This window comes from Somniosus microcephalus, chromosome 8 (assembly GCF_052327205.1).
Source record: "Somniosus microcephalus isolate GS21.2 chromosome 8, FLI_Smic_1.0, whole genome shotgun sequence".
NCBI classification, from domain to species: domain Eukaryota; kingdom Metazoa; phylum Chordata; class Chondrichthyes; order Squaliformes; family Somniosidae; genus Somniosus; species Somniosus microcephalus.
The window spans coordinates 191,756,740-191,769,372 of NC_140994.1; positions in this window are offsets into that span (position 1 = coordinate 191,756,740).

The window sequence follows — 12,633 nt, forward strand, 5'->3', positions numbered from 1 at the left end:
TTGCGCCCAGCAAGGTCCCACAAACAGCAATGTGATAATGACCAGATAATCTGTTTTCTAGTGATGTTGGTTGAGGGATAAGTATTGGCCAGGACACCAGGGAGAACCCCCCTGCTCATCTCAGAAAGAGTGCCAAGGGATCTTTCACGTTCACTTGATAGCAGAATATCCCCCACAACCCTGCCCCAAAACACCACTGAAAATCCTGGAAAATTGTATAATGCCATTTAATGAAACAAAATTTGACTTATTGGCCCGTAATTTGCGGGCAGCGGCGAAGCAAAGGCGTTTGCCCCTGACCCCAAAGTAAGCTTCCCACAAAGAAGTCGTGATCTCTGTGGCAAGAAATTCGACTTTTTCGACATGCAGTTGAAATCAACGTAGTATAGTGGAGAACCCCATTGTGGGAGCTGTTGTGACGTTAACAAGCTGTCTAAGCAACCAGTCGCATTGCAGAATTCTCACAGACCGGGAACCAGGAAATAGAAAGCACTAACAATCAATCACTTTTTAAAAACTTTAGAGAGCGAAATAGAGATTGGGACATACACATTGGGTTAAGGTAGAAGCTGAAATACCATGAACAAACTTTAAAAAAAAATGTTTTAATTAATTTTAAACTCTAAAATTTTTAACTTAATGGAGAAATTTGACATTCCACCAATATAAAATTAGCTTTTCAGGGCCAGAATGATTGTTTATCAGTAGTTATTACTCAGATCACCATTAAAAACCCAGGTACACCTCATTTGAATGGGTCTAATTTTTTAGAGGGTTTCTAACGGCGATATTTATTCGGAAAAGGGGAGGTTTTTGCTAGATCAGTGATTTCACTGATTGCCGGCTTGGAGGTCGGGGGTGGGGGTGGTGGCAGGGGCGCGGGTGGTCCTCAGTGCAACCTGTGGAGGGGTATTGAATGACAGACCGCAACTTCAGAATTTCCACATTAGCCTGCAAATGTGCTAAATCCTGAAGCTGCAGACAGGTTCAAAGGTGGAATGACGGTGAACGCTGCCAGTTTGCCGTCATCAGGACCGCAAGTTCCAGGCAGTCAGTCACTGTAAACCAGTGAGTCCCAATTATAAACAAACGGAATCAAAAAAACACAATCCCCATGTGTTAAATATCCAGGAGTTCAATTCAATAAGGGGATTTGACCTAAAGTCTGTGTAAAACAAGTGGCCCCTGACAACAATGCAACAATGTAATGGTGAAAGATGGGTTTGCAACAGATAATCCCCACGCAAGGAGCTCCTGATCACACCTGTGCTTTAATGGGGCAGGTCAGGTACTTTCCCACAGAAATGGAAAGTTGTAAAAAGAAATAACTTGCATTTATAAAGCACCTTTCACGATTTTGGGACGTCCCAAAGCGCTTTACAGACAATTAAGTGCTTTTTGAGTGTAGTCACTGTAGAAATGTGGGAAACGCGGCAGCCAATTTGTAAACAGCAAACTCCCACAATCCGCAATATGATAATGACTAGATAATCTGCTTTTTAGTGATGTTGGTTGAGGGAGAAATGTTGACCAGGACACTGAGGAGAACTCCACTGCTCTTCTTCGAAATAGCACCATGGGAGCACCTGAGAGGGCAGATGGGACCTCAGTTTAACGTCTCAACCAAAAGGCAGTCACTCCGACAGTGCAGCACTCCCTCAGTACTGCACTGGAGTGTCAGCCTAGATTTTATGCTCGTGTCTGTAGTGAGTCTTGGACCCACAAGAGACCACTGATCCACGGCTGACACCTTTGCAATCAATGTAATAGATCAGCAGAGGGCGGGCTGCACTGATACCCTAACTCATGCAGTGGGCTGGAGCTCCAAATATGATCACTGGATAGCGCATCCACTCATCATTGCTAATACAGATGAAATCCTTGGGGAGGGGGGTTGGAGTATTACTGCAATAACATACATCTCATTTTAATACCACTTTTGTCTTACAATCCATCTCCAGTTTAAGAACTTTAGCCTCTAGAGCAAGGATGTCAAACCTATTTTACATGGTGGGCCTGATCTAACAACCTGGCACTTGGTGTAGGCAACATTCATCAAAAGTCATTTGGACATACATTGGTAGAAATTGGCATGTGATTCGCCTGTTTTTGGGGTGTAAAATGGGCGCAATGCAAGTGCTCCTCCCAGCTCCACAGCACCAGTGTGGGTCACTGCCGGCCTGTCCCTGGTCCTCCTTTCCTCCACCCTGTTATGCTCATTAATAACTAGTCATTTTCATTATGAACAGCTAGCTTCTAGCTAGTCACTTTATTCATGACATGTGGACTTCTGTACAGCATCCATCTTGACTACTGCCTTGTGGGTAGCCTAGTGCATCATGGGTAGTCCACTCTTATATATACAGCTCAACATACAGCTCCACCTAGTGTACCATGCTAGAATGACATGTTACTGATCATTACATCCCCCTTTCTTTGAGGTTAAACAAAATCAATATCAATCAACTTTCAAGAAAAACGATAAAGATGATATCAGTAACACTTTTGTTAGTGCTCTATAAACATAAACATTTTCACAACAGTCAACACATTTTCAAAGCTTTACTTTATACTCAAAGATTAAGTCTATCAGGCTTTTTTACTTCACGTGTGGATCTTCTCAGCACAGGTAAGTCTGATGTGTTTTCATGAGAGCCTGTATGTGTGTTTGTGTTAGATTGTTCTGGTGGTGATTGACAAGATTCAGTTGCGGCATTGTCATCGATTTGCTCTTGGATAGTTTCTTGTGTTTTCAGGAGGGAACGGCGGTTCCTCCTGAGAATCTGTCCTTCCTCAGTTCTAATAGTGTATGACTGTAATGAAATCTGTTTGTCTTGCCTGTATCCGTTTTGCACTCATGTATATTACCCTCCCCCACACGGTGTATAGTTTCACTTCCTCTTTCCTGACTAACCTGGAAGGTTCCAGGTCTTGGCTCTTGGCTCCGCCCCTGACTTCTCTTACTTAAAGATCTCAGGATCTGTATGACTCATTCCTGTGAGCCAGTCGGTGTGTTGAGATGTTAGCTCTGATCTTAGTGATTAAAAGCCAACTTGTTAAAGTCTATAACTTCTAGTTTTGTGGTTATTGAAGGCACATCAATTTTAATCACTAAAGAATACTAGGATGGATCGACTCCTAAAACCAGAGCATCTGGACTTGGATCCACATTCTGCTGAAGCATCAAATCAATTTGGACACTGGCTCAAATGCTTCGAACTCTTCGCGAGGGCCTCATCCGCTAGCGAGGTAGATAAACTGAGTCTACTGACTACTCGCGTTAGTCATCGGATTTATTCGTTCATCCGGGACGCCACCTCTTACACGGAGGCCATCACTATCCTGAAGGCCCAATACCAGAGGCCAGTAAACGAAGTGTACGCCAGACATCTGCTGGCTACACGCAGGCAGCGACCTGAGGAATCAATGGACGATTTCTTACAGGGCCTAAAGGACTTGGTCCGGGACTGTAACTGCAAGGCCGTGACGGCCAACGTGTACTCTGACGAATTGGTCTGCGATTCCTTCATCACGGGCCTCAAATCAAATTATATCCGGCAGAGACTGCTGGAGAAGGAGGTTCTGGACTTTAAAAAGGCAGTGGCCACTGCGCGATCGCTGGACGTGGCCCAGAAAAACCCTGACTCTTATTCTTCCGGCCATGCGGCCCTCACCGCCTCGTGCGCGCCGAGCGGGCCGCCATCTTGGAATCAGCCATCTTCCCCATCCAGGTCTCAGACCAGCTCTACACCGCTGGAGTCCCCGCACAGAAGTTCACCCAGGAGTCCTACTACAGCGGCAATGTCTCGAGGCCCGAAATGCTACTTCTGCGGCCAGGCCAAGCACCCCAGACAACGATGCCCAGCGAAGGACGCTACATGCTTCAAATGTAAGAAAAAGGGGCATTTTAGCAAAGTCTGCAGGGGGAATCCGATTTCCAACTCCGTCACCGCCTCGTGCGTGCCGTGCGGGCTGCCATCTTGGGATCCGCCATCTTTTCCCGACTCAACGGCCGCCCAGGGCCCAACAGTGGCTTCAATCACGGTGGATCAATCCAGGCCACACCCGTTGACAAAATCCACGATGGACATACAGGTAAACGGGAATTTAACGAAATGTTTAATTGACTGTGGGAGTACCGAGAGTTTTATCCACCCTAGCCTGGTACGGCGGCACTCATTAACGGTAACCCCTACACGGAGCAGAATTGCTATGGCTGCTAAGCCCCACACTTCGGACATTTTGGGCTACTGTGTGGTAACACTGACTGTAAAAGGCACGGACTACAAGGATTTTAAACTCCTTGTGATGCCAGAACTCTGTGTTAATGTAATCTTGGGCCTGGACTTCCAGTGCCACCACGAAAGTGTCACGCTAGCATATGGCGGGTCCCAGCCGCCACTCACAGTCTGTGGCCTATCAACCTTAAAAATCAGCCCGCCCTCTTTATTCGCTAATCTCGCTCCGAACTGTAGGCCCATAGCGACCAAAAGTAGACGGTACAGTCTGGAAGACAGACACTTTATCAAGGCGGAAGTGGACAGACTCCTGCGGGAAGGCATTATTGAATGCAGTACCAGTCCGTGGCGTGCCCAAGTAGTCATAGTTAAAAATAGCGAAAAGAAACGGATGGTAATTGACTACAGCCAGACTGTTAATATTTATACCCAGCTGGACGCCTACCCTTTACCCCGCATATCAGAAATGGTCAACCAGATTGCGCAATACCGAGTCTTCTCGACTATCGACCTCAAATCTGCGTATCACCAGCTCCCCATTAGAACGGAGGACCGCCCATACACCGCCTTTGAGGCGAACGGACGCCTCTACCATTTTCTCAGAGTGCCCTTCGGGGTAACAAATGGGGTCTCGGTCTTCCAACGTGAGATGGACCGCATGGTTGACGAGAATAAACTACAAGCTACCTACCCCTATCTGGACAATGTCACTATCTGCGGGCACAACCAGCAAGAACAGGATCTAAATCTTGCGAGATTTTTTAAAACTGCCCTAAAGCTGAATCTAACCTACAACGAAGACAAATGTGTCTTCAACACAACCCGTCTCTGTATCCTCGGCTGTGTGGTGGAAGATGGGGTAATTGGACCGGACCCTGACCGATTACGCCCCCTAAAGGAACTGCCCCTGCCACACAATCCCAAAGCTTTAAAAAGGTGTCTGGGATTTTTTTCGTATTATGCCCAATGGGTGCCCAATTACTCTGATAAGGCCCGACCCCTCATTAAATCGACGTCCTTCCCACTATCAGCTGAAGCTCGGGAGGCAAACAGGACATTGAAAGGGCTGCACTGTGTGCAGTGGACGAAAGCATTCCCTTTCAAGTCGAAAGCGATGCGTCAGACTTTGCCTTAGCTGCGACCCTCAATCAGGCTGGGAGACCTGTGGCCTTCTTCTCCCGAACCCTTCAGGGACCTGAAATCAGGCACTCTTCTGTCGAGAAGGAGGCACAGGCTATAGTGGAGGCAGTGCGGCACTGGAGACACTACCTAGCCGGCAAACGTTTCACCCTGCTCACCGACCAGCGGTCGGTGGCTTTCATGTTTAATAACAAGCAAAGGGGGAAAATCAAGAATGACAAAATACTCAGGTGGAGGATCGAACTATCCACGTTCGACTATGATATTATGTACAGGCCGGGAGCCCTTAATGAATCCCCAGACGCCCTATCACGGGGAATGTGTGCCAGCATTCATACGGACAAATTACAGGGTCTCCACAATGACCTCTGTCACCCAGGGGTCACCCGACTATACCATTTTATAAAGTCCCGCAATCTGCCCCACTCCATCGAGGAGGTCAGGGTAATGACCAAAGCCTGCCGCATCTGTGCGGAATGCAAGCCTTGTTTCTACAGGCCTGGCCGTGCACACCTTATCAAAGCCACACGGCCATTCGAGCGCCTAAGACTTCAAGGGACCCCTTCCCTCTGCCGACCGTAACGTATACTTCCTCAATATCATCGATGAATATTCCCGCTTCCCCTTCGCCATTCCCTGCCCAGGCATGACCAGTGCCACGGTCATCAAGTGTCTCAGTAATCTATTCTGCATGTTTGGCATGCTGAACTACATACACAGCGATAGGGGGACGTCATTTATGAGTGACGAACTGCGCCAGTTCTTGCTCTCAAAGGGGATAGCCACTAGCAGAACCACTAGCTACAACCCCCGGGGTAATGGGCAAGTGGAAAGGGAGAATACTACTGTTAGGAAGGCTGTCACGTTAGCCTTAAAGTCAAAAGGCCTTCCGACCTCCCGCTGGCAGGAAGTCCTCCCAGATGTGCTCCACTCCATAAGGTCTCTGTTATGTACAGCCACTAACGCTACCCCTCACGAAAAGATGTTCGTTTTCCCCCGGAAATCCACCTCGGGCATATCTCTACCCGCGTGGCTGACGTCTCCGGGCACAGTACTATTGCGGAAGCACGTGAGAGGCCATAAAACGGACCCCCTTGTGGAAAAGGTACAGCTCCTCCATGCAAACCCTCAGTACGCCTATATCGAATACTCTGACGGGCGAGAGGACACTGTTTCCATAAAAGACCTCACTCCCTCGGCGAGCAGAGAGAACGATGAGAGACTACCCGAGGAAGACCTACACCAAAAAGAGACAGGACGCCCAGAGGTATCAATACCCAACTTTAACCTGGAGGACACTGCAGATAACCTGGAAGACACTGCGGAGGCCCGGACAGCGGAGGAACCAGAATCCACTCCCCTAGAGGCACCCCAACCGGCTTTGCGCCGATCACTGAGAACCACAAAACCTCCTGACAGACTCACTTATACCAACTTTTAAGAAATATCACCCCGATGGACTAAATCTAAAGAAGGGATGAATGTAATGAAATCTGTTTGTCTTGCCTGTATCCGTTTTGCACTCATGTATATTACCCTCCCCCACACGGTGTATAGTTTCACTTCCTCTTTCCTGACTAACCTGGAAGGTTCCAGGTCTTGGCTCTTGGCTCCGCCCCTGACTTCTCTTACTTAAAGATCTCAGGATCTGTATGACTCATTCCTGTGAGCCAGTCGGTGTGTTGAGATGTTAGCTCTGATCTTAGTGATTAAAAGCCAACTTGTTAAAGTCTATAACTTCTAGTTTTGTGGTTATTGAAGGCACATCAATTTTAATCACTAAAGAATACTAGGATGGATCGACTCCTAAAACCAGAGCATCTGGACTTGGATCCACATTCTGCTGAAGCATCAAATCAATTTGGACACTGGCTCAAATGCTTCGAACTCTTCGCGAGGGCCTCATCCACTAGCGAGGTAGATAAACTGAGTCTACTGACTACTCGCGTTAGTCATCGGATTTATTCGTTCATCCGGGACGCCACCTCTTACACGGAGGCCATCACTATCCTGAAGGCCCAATACCAGAGGCCAGTAAACGAAGTGTACGCCAGACATCTGCTGGCTACACGCAGGCAGCGACCTGAGGAATCAATGGACGATTTCTTACAGGGCCTAAAGGACTTGGTCCGGGACTGTAACTGCAAGGCCGTGACGGCCAACGTGTACTCTGACGAATTGGTCTGCGATTCCTTCATCACGGGCCTCAAATCAAATTATATCCGGCAGAGACTGCTGGAGAAGGAGGTTCTGGACTTTAAAAAGGCAGTGGCCACTGCGCGATCGCTGGACGTGGCCCAGAAAAACCCTGACTCTTATTCTTCCGGCCATGCGGCCCTCACCGCCTCGTGCGCGCCGAGCGGGCCGCCATCTTGGAATCAGCCATCTTCCCCATCCAGGTCTCAGACCAGCTCTACACCGCTGGAGTCCCCGCACAGAAGTTCACCCAGGAGTCCTACTACAGCGGCAATGTCTCGAGGCCCGAAATGCTACTTCTGCGGCCAGGCCAAGCACCCCAGACAACGATGCCCAGCGAAGGACGCTACATGCTTCAAATGTAAGAAAAAGGGGCATTTTAGCAAAGTCTGCAGGGGGAATCCGATTTCCAACTCCGTCACCGCCTCGTGCGTGCCGTGCGGGCTGCCATCTTGGGATCCGCCATCTTTTCCCGACTCAACGGCCGCCCAGGGCCCAACAGTGGCTTCAATCACGGTGGATCAATCCAGGCCACACCCGTTGACAAAATCCACGATGGACATACAGGTAAACGGGAATTTAACGAAATGTTTAATTGACTGTGGGAGTACCGAGAGTTTTATCCACCCTAGCCTGGTACGGCGGCACTCATTAACGGTAACCCCTACACGGAGCAGAATTGCTATGGCTGCTAAGCCCCACACTTCGGACATTTTGGGCTACTGTGTGGTAACACTGACTGTAAAAGGCACGGACTACAAGGATTTTAAACTCCTTGTGATGCCAGAACTCTGTGTTAATGTAATCTTGGGCCTGGACTTCCAGTGCCACCACGAAAGTGTCACGCTAGCATATGGCGGGTCCCAGCCGCCACTCACAGTCTGTGGCCTATCAACCTTAAAAATCAGCCCGCCCTCTTTATTCGCTAATCTCGCTCCGAACTGTAGGCCCATAGCGACCAAAAGTAGACGGTACAGTCTGGAAGACAGACACTTTATCAAGGCGGAAGTGGACAGACTCCTGCGGGAAGGCATTATTGAATGCAGTACCAGTCCGTGGCGTGCCCAAGTAGTCATAGTTAAAAATAGCGAAAAGAAACGGATGGTAATTGACTACAGCCAGACTGTTAATATTTATACCCAGCTGGACGCCTACCCTTTACCCCGCATATCAGAAATGGTCAACCAGATTGCGCAATACCGAGTCTTCTCGACTATCGACCTCAAATCTGCGTATCACCAGCTCCCCATTAGAACGGAGGACCGCCCATACACCGCCTTTGAGGCGAACGGACGCCTCTACCATTTTCTCAGAGTGCCCTTCGGGGTAACAAATGGGGTCTCGGTCTTCCAACGTGAGATGGACCGCATGGTTGACGAGAATAAACTACAAGCTACCTACCCCTATCTGGACAATGTCACTATCTGCGGGCACAACCAGCAAGAACAGGATCTAAATCTTGCGAGATTTTTTAAAACTGCCCTAAAGCTGAATCTAACCTACAACGAAGACAAATGTGTCTTCAACACAACCCGTCTCTGTATCCTCGGCTGTGTGGTGGAAGATGGGGTAATTGGACCGGACCCTGACCGATTACGCCCCCTAAAGGAACTGCCCCTGCCACACAATCCCAAAGCTTTAAAAAGGTGTCTGGGATTTTTTTCGTATTATGCCCAATGGGTGCCCAATTACTCTGATAAGGCCCGACCCCTCATTAAATCGACGTCCTTCCCACTATCAGCTGAAGCTCGGGAGGCAAACAGGACATTGAAAGGGCTGCACTGTGTGCAGTGGACGAAAGCATTCCCTTTCAAGTCGAAAGCGATGCGTCAGACTTTGCCTTAGCTGCGACCCTCAATCAGGCTGGGAGACCTGTGGCCTTCTTCTCCCGAACCCTTCAGGGACCTGAAATCAGGCACTCTTCTGTCGAGAAGGAGGCACAGGCTATAGTGGAGGCAGTGCGGCACTGGAGACACTACCTAGCCGGCAAACGTTTCACCCTGCTCACCGACCAGCGGTCGGTGGCTTTCATGTTTAATAACAAGCAAAGGGGGAAAATCAAGAATGACAAAATACTCAGGTGGAGGATCGAACTATCCACGTTCGACTATGATATTATGTACAGGCCGGGAGCCCTTAATGAATCCCCAGACGCCCTATCACGGGGAATGTGTGCCAGCATTCATACGGACAAATTACAGGGTCTCCACAATGACCTCTGTCACCCAGGGGTCACCCGACTATACCATTTTATAAAGTCCCGCAATCTGCCCCACTCCATCGAGGAGGTCAGGGTAATGACCAAAGCCTGCCGCATCTGTGCGGAATGCAAGCCTTGTTTCTACAGGCCTGGCCGTGCACACCTTATCAAAGCCACACGGCCATTCGAGCGCCTAAGACTTCAAGGGACCCCTTCCCTCTGCCGACCGTAACGTATACTTCCTCAATATCATCGATGAATATTCCCGCTTCCCCTTCGCCATTCCCTGCCCAGGCATGACCAGTGCCACGGTCATCAAGTGTCTCAGTAATCTATTCTGCATGTTTGGCATGCTGAACTACATACACAGCGATAGGGGGACGTCATTTATGAGTGACGAACTGCGCCAGTTCTTGCTCTCAAAGGGGATAGCCACTAGCAGAACCACTAGCTACAACCCCCGGGGTAATGGGCAAGTGGAAAGGGAGAATACTACTGTTAGGAAGGCTGTCACGTTAGCCTTAAAGTCAAAAGGCCTTCCGACCTCCCGCTGGCAGGAAGTCCTCCCAGATGTGCTCCACTCCATAAGGTCTCTGTTATGTACAGCCACTAACGCTACCCCTCACGAAAAGATGTTCGTTTTCCCCCGGAAATCCACCTCGGGCATATCTCTACCCGCGTGGCTGACGTCTCCGGGCACAGTACTATTGCGGAAGCACATGAGAGGCCATAAAACGGACCCCCTTGTGGAAAAGGTACAGCTCCTCCATGCAAACCCTCAGTACGCCTATATCGAATACTCTGACGGGCGAGAGGACACTGTTTCCATAAAAGACCTCACTCCCTCGGCGAGCAGAGAGAACGATGAGAGACTACCCGAGGAAGACCTACACCAAAAAGAGACAGGACGCCCAGAGGTATCAATACCCAACTTTAACCTGGAGGACACTGCAGATAACCTGGAAGACACTGCGGAGGCCCGGACAGCGGAGGAACCAGAATCCACTCCCCTAGAGGCACCCCAACCGGCTTTGCGCCGATCACTGAGAACCACAAAACCTCCTGACAGACTCACTTATACCAACTTTTAAGAAATATCACCCCGATGGACTAAATCTAAAGAAGGGATGAATGTAATGAAATCTGTTTGTCTTGCCTGTATCCGTTTTGCACTCATGTATATTACCCTCCCCCACACGGTGTATAGTTTCACTTCCTCTTTCCTGACTAACCTGGAAGGTTCCAGGTCTTGGCTCTTGGCTCCGCCCCTGACTTCTCTTACTTAAAGATCTCAGGATCTGTATGACTCATTCCTGTGAGCCAGTCGGTGTGTTGAGATGTTAGCTCTGATCTTAGTGATTAAAAGCCAACTTGTTAAAGTCTATAACTTCTAGTTTTGTGGTTATTGAAGGCACATCAATTTTAATCACTAAAGAATACTAGGATGGATCGACTCCTAAAACCAGAGCATCTGGACTTGGATCCACATTCTGCTGAAGCATCAAATCAATTTGGACACTGGCTCAAATGCTTCGAACTCTTCGCGAGGGCCTCATCCGCTAGCGAGGTAGATAAACTGAGTCTACTGACTACTCGCGTTAGTCATCGGATTTATTCGTTCATCCGGGACGCCACCTCTTACACGGAGGCCATCACTATCCTGAAGGCCCAATACCAGAGGCCAGTAAACGAAGTGTACGCCAGACATCTGCTGGCTACACGCAGGCAGCGACCTGAGGAATCAATGGACGATTTCTTACAGGGCCTAAAGGACTTGGTCCGGGACTGTAACTGCAAGGCCGTGACGGCCAACGTGTACTCTGACGAATTGGTCTGCGATTCCTTCATCACGGGCCTCAAATCAAATTATATCCGGCAGAGACTGCTGGAGAAGGAGGTTCTGGACTTTAAAAAGGCAGTGGCCACTGCGCGATCGCTGGACGTGGCCCAGAAAAACCCTGACTCTTATTCTTCCGGCCATGCGGCCCTCACCGCCTCATGCGCGCCGAGCGGGCCGCCATCTTGGAATCAGCCATCTTCCCCATCCAGGTCTCAGACCAGCTCTACACCGCTGGAGTCCCCGCACAGAAGTTCACCCAGGAGTCCTACTACAGCGGCAATGTCTCGAGGCCCGAAATGCTACTTCTGCGGCCAGGCCAAGCACCCCAGACAACGATGCCCAGCGAAGGACGCTACATGCTTCAAATGTAAGAAAAAGGGGCATTTTAGCAAAGTCTGCAGGGGGAATCCGATTTCCAACTCCGTCACCGCCTCGTGCGTGCCGTGCGGGCTGCCATCTTGGGATCCGCCATCTTTTCCCGACTCAACGGCCGCCCAGGGCCCAACAGTGGCTTCAATCACGGTGGATCAATCCAGGCCACACCCGTTGACAAAATCCACGATGGACATACAGGTAAACGGGAATTTAACGAAATGTTTAATTGACTGTGGGAGTACCGAGAGTTTTATCCACCCTAGCCTGGTACGGCGGCACTCATTAACGGTAACCCCTACACGGAGCAGAAATGCTATGGCTGCTAAGCCCCACACTTCGGACATTTTGGGCTACTGTGTGGTAACACTGACTGTAAAAGGCACGGACTACAAGGATTTTAAACTCCTTGTGATGCCAGAACTCTGTGTTAATGTAATCTTGGGCCTGGACTTCCAGTGCCACCACGAAAGTGTCACGCTAGCATATGGCGGGTCCCAGCCGCCACTCACAGTCTGTGGCCTATCAACCTTAAAAATCAGCCCGCCCTCTTTATTCGCTAATCTCGCTCCGAACTGTAGGCCCATAGCGACCAAAAGTAGACGGTACAGTCTGGAAGACAGACACTTTATCAAGGCGGAAGTGGA